We start from the raw sequence: 9,573 nt of genomic DNA, 5'->3' as shown, positions 1-9,573 counted from the left end.
AAAATAGAAGCCAAGAAGAATCGATAGTGTTCTCTGGCTTCAGGCACCTAGATTTTTCATTTTGAATTTGGAACTAGAAATATAATTACAAATGTCTCTACTAGGGGAGATCAAAATTCATTATTTTTTCACACATGTAAAATCTGGTTAAATACGTTTTCTCGTTTATAAATTACAGAAGATTTTTCAATAATTCCTGATATTTTAAAGGAAACTTTTGATGTATTTGTTTCCTGTAACAGGTCTAAATAATCATTCATTACAGCCACACTAATTTTAACGATCTGAAAATTAACAAATGAGTTGAACTCTTTCATAATTATAATAAAAAACTTAATTTGGGTTTAAGATTACCTCAGAAGTGAATTTTTTTTTGTTTCTTAATTTAGATGCTTTACAATCCAACAGTTATTTCCCCTATTAAAATACGGCCATATTAGTGGCCGGTAAATACTGGTAGTTCGACTTACATTTACACCCTGACGAACGAATACGATGGCTGAATGGTATTTTCCATCCATGGTAACACGAATATGAGACTTTTCTCTTAAAAAGTCCTCTACGAAGGCATCTCTTTCCTTAAAAGCAGATAGTCTTCGTGTGTTTTGCTGTATTCAAGTAATCCTAACCTTCAAACTACGGCACCTGTCACACTAAATCAAGATAAAAGGTTTCTAAACAAGATTTTTAATCGGTCTGCGGGCCCCAGTGGCCAAGCGCTAAAACCGCTGAGTACTGGTAATCCTACATATATTCAAATCCTGGTGAACACGCTTGTTCGGTGAAGGTTTTCTACGTTCAATGTGAAGGAAATCTAGTTTTCCTTAGAAAGTCCTCCCTGATAGTTTCCGTCCTCTTGCGCAGATGCCAATTCCATTAAATTTTCTGCATTAAACACAATTGTAATTCTTTCTTTTTAAAGAAATCTCAGGGGAAATAATTATAAACATCAGATTCAGTGCGATTATGAATTATTATTTTTAAAGTAGTTAACATTTTGAGTGGGAAAAGCATTTTCAATACGCTCATAAACAACCCCTCCTCTAAATTGGCATCAAACTGTGTCGATTTCTACAACAATCTATATAAATACGTTTCCAAAAAATTCTGCTAAAATATTAAAAGTTCTATTTGTAGAGCATTTATTAGTTAGATTTGTGACTACCTACTCAACTTTTGGTTTTCATAACCTATAAGGTATTTTCTCCCGCCTTCTTAGCATACCTTCGTGGTGTAATGGTCAGCACGCACGGCGTGTATTCGAGAGGTTGGTGGTTCGATTCCCGGCGAAGGCATTGCTCCTATTTCACAGGTTTTGCTTCGAAATAACCTAATGTTTCTATAGTGGCACCCAAACCAAAAAAGGTGGTGGATGATGATTCTCCGCCGCAAGGATTTGGCGATTCGGTCCCCTAATCCCCAGTCGCCCTTTAAAAGGGGGAGTATATACGGTATTTTCTCCCGCCCTTTTAGCATGCCTTCGTGGTCTCAATACGCTCGGCGCGCATTCGAGAAGTCCGTGGTTCACGTCCCGGGTAAGGCATTGCTAATTTTTCATGTCTCTTGCTGTTAAACAAAATGTAATGTCTCTACAAACCTTCCATTCATCAGAATAGTAATAAAGTTATGAAGCATAGGGGGAAAGGAATTTTAAAGAAAAGATTATTTTTACAAAATGACTCAAAATTTCTTGAGACAGTATAAGTAGTTATATAACTCAAATAATTAAATATTTGACCTCTTAATTTTACCAGTATTTCTGTATAGAAATAAAACATAATTAAATATATTTAATGAGTATCATAGATAATGGAGCACATCGAGTGAGCTTCACAATATTTCCAAAAGCATCCACTTTGACAAATGAACAGAACTGTCGGGAATCGCTTATGAATGTCACTTACACGTTTCATAATGCCAAGAATGTTATAAAAATAACGGTTATGCTATATCAACAACTTACCGATCTTTCCAAAGTGCTTAAAAATAGAGCTGTTCCAAAAATTGTATTCAGTTCATTCACGGTGTTTAATCAAAAGCTCGTCGTCGATTTTTGAACTACTTATCGATAAGCTATTGAATTCAAATTTTGTACACACACCGTTTACGGATGATAATAATTCAATTTAGAGTTTTTAAAATTTAATGTCGAAGAAATTTTTTGCGCATATTTCCATTTAAGAATAAACTAAAAATCTAAAAATTTTGTTTTAAAAAAAGTTTGTATCATTTTACAGAGCGTAAAATAGCTTTTGAAATAAAATTTGCATGAAATTCGTAACCTAATTTCTGATTTTGGGGCGAATTTTGTTTTAAATTTATATATCTTTTCGATTATTTGAGGTAAAAGGATACTTGGAAGTAAAAGACTGAACCAATAGTAATAATAATAATAATAATTTATCGCATAGATTAATGGTAATAAGAGATTACTTAGTAGCTTCTTTGCTAAATTCCTGTACAGTTTTATAAGAAGAATCATAGGTTCTTAAATTACGAAATCAAATAATTGAATCGCATTGCCAGATGCATAATATTTATAAATTTATCAAGACAGCCTCACGTTTTTGTTATTCGTGATGTAAATTTGTAGATAAATTTCTTAAAGAGAATTATTTAATCTTGTATTCCCATTAAATTACACGATACATGATTTTTAAAACAAAGGGCGTTAGCCGAGAAGGTCTATTAATTTCATTTTTTTCATTTTCCGTTGAAAACTATATCAGTTCACTTTTCAAACTGTTGCTACCACATATTACAGCCCTGTATTATATTTAAAGAAATTAAATAATGGTTTTGGTTTATTAGATTACGGCAAAGCACTCGAGGCTATCTGCCTTGAAATTAAATAATGAATAATCTGCATAAATATATGTATGTTTCTCGCATTGTGATAAAACAACGGTACCTAGACCCATCCAATTTTGAATAATGTACATTTCCACCCGAATGGGATCTCGAAGCCGAGATTTGGAATTTGTTTTATTATATGTTTCATATTTCGTAAAACTTCAATGAATTTTTAATTAAGAAACTCAACGATTTTAAAGCGAGCAAAAGCAACACTGTATGAAAATAATAATATAAAAAATTATCTTCAACGGGCGAGACTGTGTATCGGAAATTCTAAAGATATGCTCATTTAAAATTTATTTTGCGGTATTGCTGTTTAACTGAAGTTTTATGGTTTAAGTGCGAAGAACATGATATTTAAAAATAAAGGTAACTCACAAACCGTTAAAAAAACGCCCTTTGGGCCTAATGTAAAATCTAAAAGATTTGCATTTTCAGATTTTTATGTTTGCATTTATTACTTTTATTTTTCTCGTTTTAACCAGTTCGCCGTTAGGAAAATCGCAAACATTTCGTGCCATTTTTCGCATCCAAAGGTAAACTTTTTGTGTCTAAAACTGGGCTCAGAGTATTTCTTTCCCCCTTTCACAACCTGTGAAAGCCTATTTAGAAGTTCTGTTCAAATCAGATTGAACAGCGTAGCTGTCACACTGAAGGAGTTTGAATAACGACCCCCTAAGGGCCAACATAAAACACAAAGACTGGTATAGTCCTTAGAGCAGATATTTTTCCCTTTGCACTCAACCCCACTTCCACTTCCTGCACCCAATTCCAAATCTATTGCAATCTATTACAATGTAAATGTAATTTTTAATTGTCCAGAAAAAGCTTTATATAAAGTAAAAATAAGGGCATTAGCTAGTATTTGAAATGTTCTTGAATTTTGTTTTATTATTTTGATGGCCTGTAACAAAAGAGAAGAACTGAATCGTTAAGAATTGAAAATATAGCATTCAAGTCCCTTTGTTCGTTAATAGAAAGGGAGAAAGCTGTTGTGGATCTCATAAGATATGTTGAGGGGGTAGCTATTCGAAGAAAGTGTCCCCATCCTTTACTTTCCTGAAACAGCCCCGCTGTGATCCTAATGCGACGCCGCTGAGAAGATAAGTAACCCATCAATCACCCCTTTTGATTTTCGACTCATTCTGTGGGGGTTGGAAAAAGGTCGTATGTGTCTCGGGGGTTACGGTTCAGCCTAAATTTCACCCCGACGAGAGTCTGCCGACTCTAACGGATGACGATGCCTTTCCTGTGAACGTATCTCTCTCGGGGCAAACGGTGAACTGGTTAATTCATTAATGCTCTTATAGGTAAACGTTCATTTTGTAAACAATTCTATTTTTTATTCAATAACTGCTCTAAAACGGAAATTCTTAAATCCCTTTATATATGCATCCACTTTGTAACTGGTAATAAATTTGTTTCTTTAGAGTCAGTGTAAGGCCTTTATTCCAAAACATCAAGAAGATTTCTCTCCACGCTAATGACAGCCATTACCCATTGTCGTCAGAATTGCATGGACCCTTGTCCCCTTAGGCATTGGGGGTTGGAAGACATACAAAAATACGGGCTAGTCCTTTTTAGCGTGTTTTTTCGATAATACAAAAACACGGGACTGTCCGTTTTCGAGGGTACATTTAAACTAACAATAATCCGTAACGAACCGTTAAGAGACCTGCATAAAAGAACGAGAAAATCCGGGCCAAACCGTTAATGGGTTAAGGAGGTATAAACTTATGTGACATTTATAAACAACTTATTTGCATACATTCACATGAATTTTATAAAATTAATACATATACATCCCTTTCATTAGTTGATAAGAACAAAAATATATACAAAATTCTTTTAATTAAAATAATGGATGAGTAATTTTTACTTATTTGAAAGAATTATTGTAAAATACACCTTAGTGAAAAATTATTATTTAGGTATGATCAGAATCCTATAAAAACAATGCATGTATCCATAAGCTGTTTATATTTTTCTGTAAAATAAACATTTGATCTGGACACTTGCATACTTTTATTTCAAGATGCTTTTTTAGTTAGGACTACCTAATATACACTAATGTTTGTGAAAATCGCAACCATGAAGGAATTATGCACTTTGAACCAAACTTACATGAAATGGAAAGTGAGGTAAGATATACAAATGATTAGAATTACAAAGGGATTATGCATGCATGAAATGAGAACTGGCAGTTGTAAAGGACTATAAAGTTGTGCTGAAATCTGTTTATCATCCTCTGTCTGCAGTGAACATTTAATTTGTGCTCAGTATGCCTCATCAACAGCAGAGGATGCCATACCAACAAATTTGAATGAGGCCGCATCGTCTGTATGCAAGAGGGTGGAGCCCGCACGCAGCACAATGCCACAACAGTGATGCATGTTTGGAAGAAATGGACAGAGAGAACCAAACAAGGTGAAATCCTGGCAACTGGGCACACAATAGCACAGGACGACAAACACCTCATCTGCATGGCTGTGATGGATCGTAGAGCATCCTCTCGTATGTTAGCACAATATTGGAGCACGGTTACAATTGTTCGTTGCTGTCTGCTGCAACATGAACTGCATGCAAGGGTTCCTCTACACAGGATTGCCCTGTCGCTGAGTAACAGACGTGGCTAATCTTTTTAATATGATAATAGGTAGTTTGGCGACATTTTGGCACGGCGATAAAGGTTACTAGCTAGGACTTTAACAGTGTACATGGATAAAGTCAAGAGTGTGCGCAATGTCATTTTTGTGCAATTCTGGGATGCTTTTTTAAGTGAAAATAGGTCGACGTGTACATAGATACCGTGTATGTGCATTTCTTAAAAACGCGGCAAGCAGTGGGCGATTCTGCACTTTCTCCCAATTTCGCACCTAATCTTCGTCATGATTAAGCACTTTTGTTCCACAAAAGTTCCAGCATAAGCGTAATTCAGCTAGCAGATTATTGGAAAAAAATTTTGAGTAAAAAAAGCCTTTACTTTGTGAAAACAAAATGGTGTCAAAAAAAAACTAGCAGGTTGCTGTAGCAGGGTTGGTCGCCAAATTTCCGCCAAGTTACCATAATCCGAAGATTAACCACAGACGCCTCCAACTTCAGCGAGCACGGCAATGCAGTGCGTGGCGTGTTCTGTGGCAACAAGTGGTTTTCTCCGACAATCGCTACAATCTGGAGTACAATGATGACAGAGTATGCATTATTTGACGCATTACGGGCAGTATATTTTAGGGGAAAAAATGCCCGTGCACAAGCCTTCTTTAGGGTACAACAGGTTTTGCTTTTCTCCAGATATGTTGCTCATTCAGCATGCCTAGGATTTCGTCGGTCAGCGACTCGCACGTACAGCTAGTGGGAGACACACTGAAACTGAACTTCCACACCACGTCAAAGACATTTGTTAGGATTACATTCAGAACCTATACGATTCAATGCCACGATATGTATAGGCTCTCGCTCAGCATGACAGAAACCCAAAGTATTGATTTTCCAACTTTCGTTTTTTTGATTTGCTAATGTGATCGTTTATTTGTATGACTATCTGTAATATGTGGAATAAATTTCATCCATTTCTGACAATTCCTTCATGGTGTTGCATTTTTCACAAACATTAGTGTGTCTACAGTTTCCAGTGTCTGTTCAGCATCCTCTCGTATGTTACTGAAGATAAATGACTAACTGAAGACAATTTTTAATCTCTATTCAAATAATGATTCGTTGCTAAGCACAGAATCTTAAATAACACTTGTCACTCCTAGATATGCCTTATTAATACAATACCATTCTGCCTCTAGTCTATCATCAGAAAACTCCATCAACCTGCTCTGGAGAAAGCTCCACGTTTATAAAATCATTGCCATCATCTTCAAAGGCAGAATTACAGAGGTTCTGGGAATGCCATATTATCTTTAAATTTTTCAAAGCTTTCCTCAAGCCTATTCTTGTACAATGAAATCATAAAAAGCTTGTTGAAATTCTACTTAGTATCAAGTGTAATCTCCAAATGGGGCTTTAAGAATTTCTGTCCATCATCTATACAAATTACAAGGACCAAAAAAAATCATTATCTAATGTCCCAATCACATTATCTTTCGGCTACGCCGAACTGGATGACGAAAGGGGCAATTCTCAGAACCCGCACATTTCCAGGAAACCCACGTATCTAGGTTACCATTTTCACTTACGACAAAGACAATGCCAAACAATAATCGATTATCGCTAAGATTGTGATCACGTGATCCTTCAGAAGCAGAACTTTCGTCTCATTGTTTGATTTCTAGCCGGGACAGAGCTTCAGCTGAGACATTTTTGCGAGGTTTGAAAAAATATCACATAGCCGCTACATTGTTTCCGTAGTTAGGCGGGATTCTTTTTGGTTAATCTTCGGATTATGGTAACTTGGCGACCAACCCTGCTAGTTTTTTTTTTTATGCCATTTTGTTTTCACAAAGTAAAGGCTTTTTTTTACTCAAAATTTTTTTCCAACAATCTGCTAGCTGAATTACGCTTATGCTGGAACTTTTATGGAACAAAAGTGCTTAATCATGATGAAGATTAGGTGCGAAATTGGGAGAAAGTGCAGAATTGCCCACTGTTTGCCGCGTTTTTAAGAATTGCACATACACGGTATCCATTATAAAATCATTGCCGTCATCTATTTCATCATTGTCGTCAACCTATTTTCACTTAAAAAAACATCCCAGAATTGCACAAAAATGGCATTGCGCACACTCTTGACTTTATCCATGTACTCTGCTAAAGTCCTAGCTAGTAACCTTTATCGCCTTACCAAAATGTCGCCAAACTACCTGTTACCATATTCCAATGATTAGCCTTCTTTTTTTTCTAAGAATCCTCCCATTTAAACCAGTGCTACCAAAATCTTGTTTCTCAGGAAAGTCCTGTCTAGCAGGGAGTGTTGCTAGAAGTGATAACCGCTTTAATCAACACTCACCAATAATATAGAAAAATCACAATGACCAAAATTAGCCTCGATCCACTAAGTCTAGTACTGTTTTCAAAACATGTTTTGCTTTTGTGATAAGAGGAGAGTGGAATGTGAAAATGAACATGAGCTCAGCGAAAGAGCGTATAGGTGCTGATTACTTTAGCTTTTCTACAAACGACATTCAGTGGATGAGTTGGATGTTGCCTTTTCCCACCTCCGAGATAGCTAGATGGTGTTAATAGGCGGTTTCTTAACCCCTTCGAGCCGGGTAGCGGAAACGCGCTCTTATCGCGGAGGCCGGCAGTATCTTCCACGAGCGTCTCTCCAAGGCCGCGGGCTTTTTTGCTACTAAGCCTAAATCCATGAAATTTCCGAAGTATCAACGCATTGTTCAATAATGCTCTATAGAGTATTTAACCTTTTAACTGTCATGCCCGAGATAATCTCGGGCACAGCACTGGTGTTCGAAAATGTCACGCCCGAGTATTACTCGGGGTAATTTTTTTTGAGTGCATCGTATTGTTATACCCGAATATATATCGGGAGACGTTTATTTCGGCTTCATCTCTTTGTCAAACCCGACTGTATTTCGGGAAAAGTTAATGTGCGCTCAGTTCAATAGATGACAGCACTTTACTGAAGATTTCAAAGGTTAGAGGTTATTTGGTTCAAGGTGCATGGGATTTTTTTGTTGTAAAATAGCGTCCAGTTCTTTGAAACGTTATATAGATGATTTAGATTCTTCAACCGAAGATGAAGGATGTGTGTTTGATGAGCAGTATTCATGATACTTCCATGGTCAGCCTCAAAAATAAAAAATGGCGATATACTCAAGCCGAAGATTGTTTCTAATTACGGTCTAACTATGAGTGGTGTAGATCGCTGTGATCAGGAAATATCCTTTCATCCAACAATCCGAAAACGTCAGAAAAAATATTATAAAAAGATATTTTTACATTTACTAGACAAGGTAGTCTGGAACTCATATTTGCTCTATAAAAATGTAGTTGGGAAACGTATTACATTTTTAGAATTTCGAATCCAAGTTGTAGAAGAGTTTTTACATAAATATGATGATGCAGCTTCTGGACAAAAGAATGTTGGCAGACCACCTACAATAGATAACCCTATGACGAACCTGCATTTATCCATGGCGGCCCGAAGAGCAATCACAAAGCATCCGATGGTTCAGTTTTTCTAATGCTATTTATTATTCGTTATATTTGCATATTTACAACTGTCCTATTGTTAGGCGGACTAGCTTCACAGAAATCATGTTGCCTAATCAAACGACATTTCGTTTCTACTTACATGCATTACGCTACTGCCAAGCAGAGCCCTCTACTTCTCTCTTTACAACAAACCCTGCCCGTCTTACTGAACGACATTTTATATCCCATTTTATACCCATTTTATATCCTCCTATTCCTGCGAAACGTGAGCCTACAAGACAGTGCAAAGTGTGTTGTTCGAAAAAGGATAAAAATGGGGAAAAGATAAGGAAGGAATTACGATTCTGGTGTAGTGATTGTGGAGTTGGTTTGTGCATGGAAAAGTGTTTCCAGTTGTACCACACAAGACTGAATTACTGGACTACTAATAGGTATTCACTTATATTTATTTATGTTTTAGAAAATAGTTAATTTTTTTCACTTTTAGAAAATAACTTTGCAACTGCCATGTTGAGTGACAGCCGCCTCAAAGAAAATATGCAGTGGCTACAAAACTTTAAAAATTTTACCCATGTACGTCAAAATATCAATTTTTAA

Source organism: Stegodyphus dumicola, chromosome 1 (genome assembly GCF_044657685.1).
Source record: "Stegodyphus dumicola isolate Sdum_Otavi_A_Nest chromosome 1, ASM4465768v1".
Lineage (NCBI taxonomy): Eukaryota > Metazoa > Arthropoda > Arachnida > Araneae > Eresidae > Stegodyphus > Stegodyphus dumicola.
Note: the sequence above shows the minus strand (reverse complement) of the source record.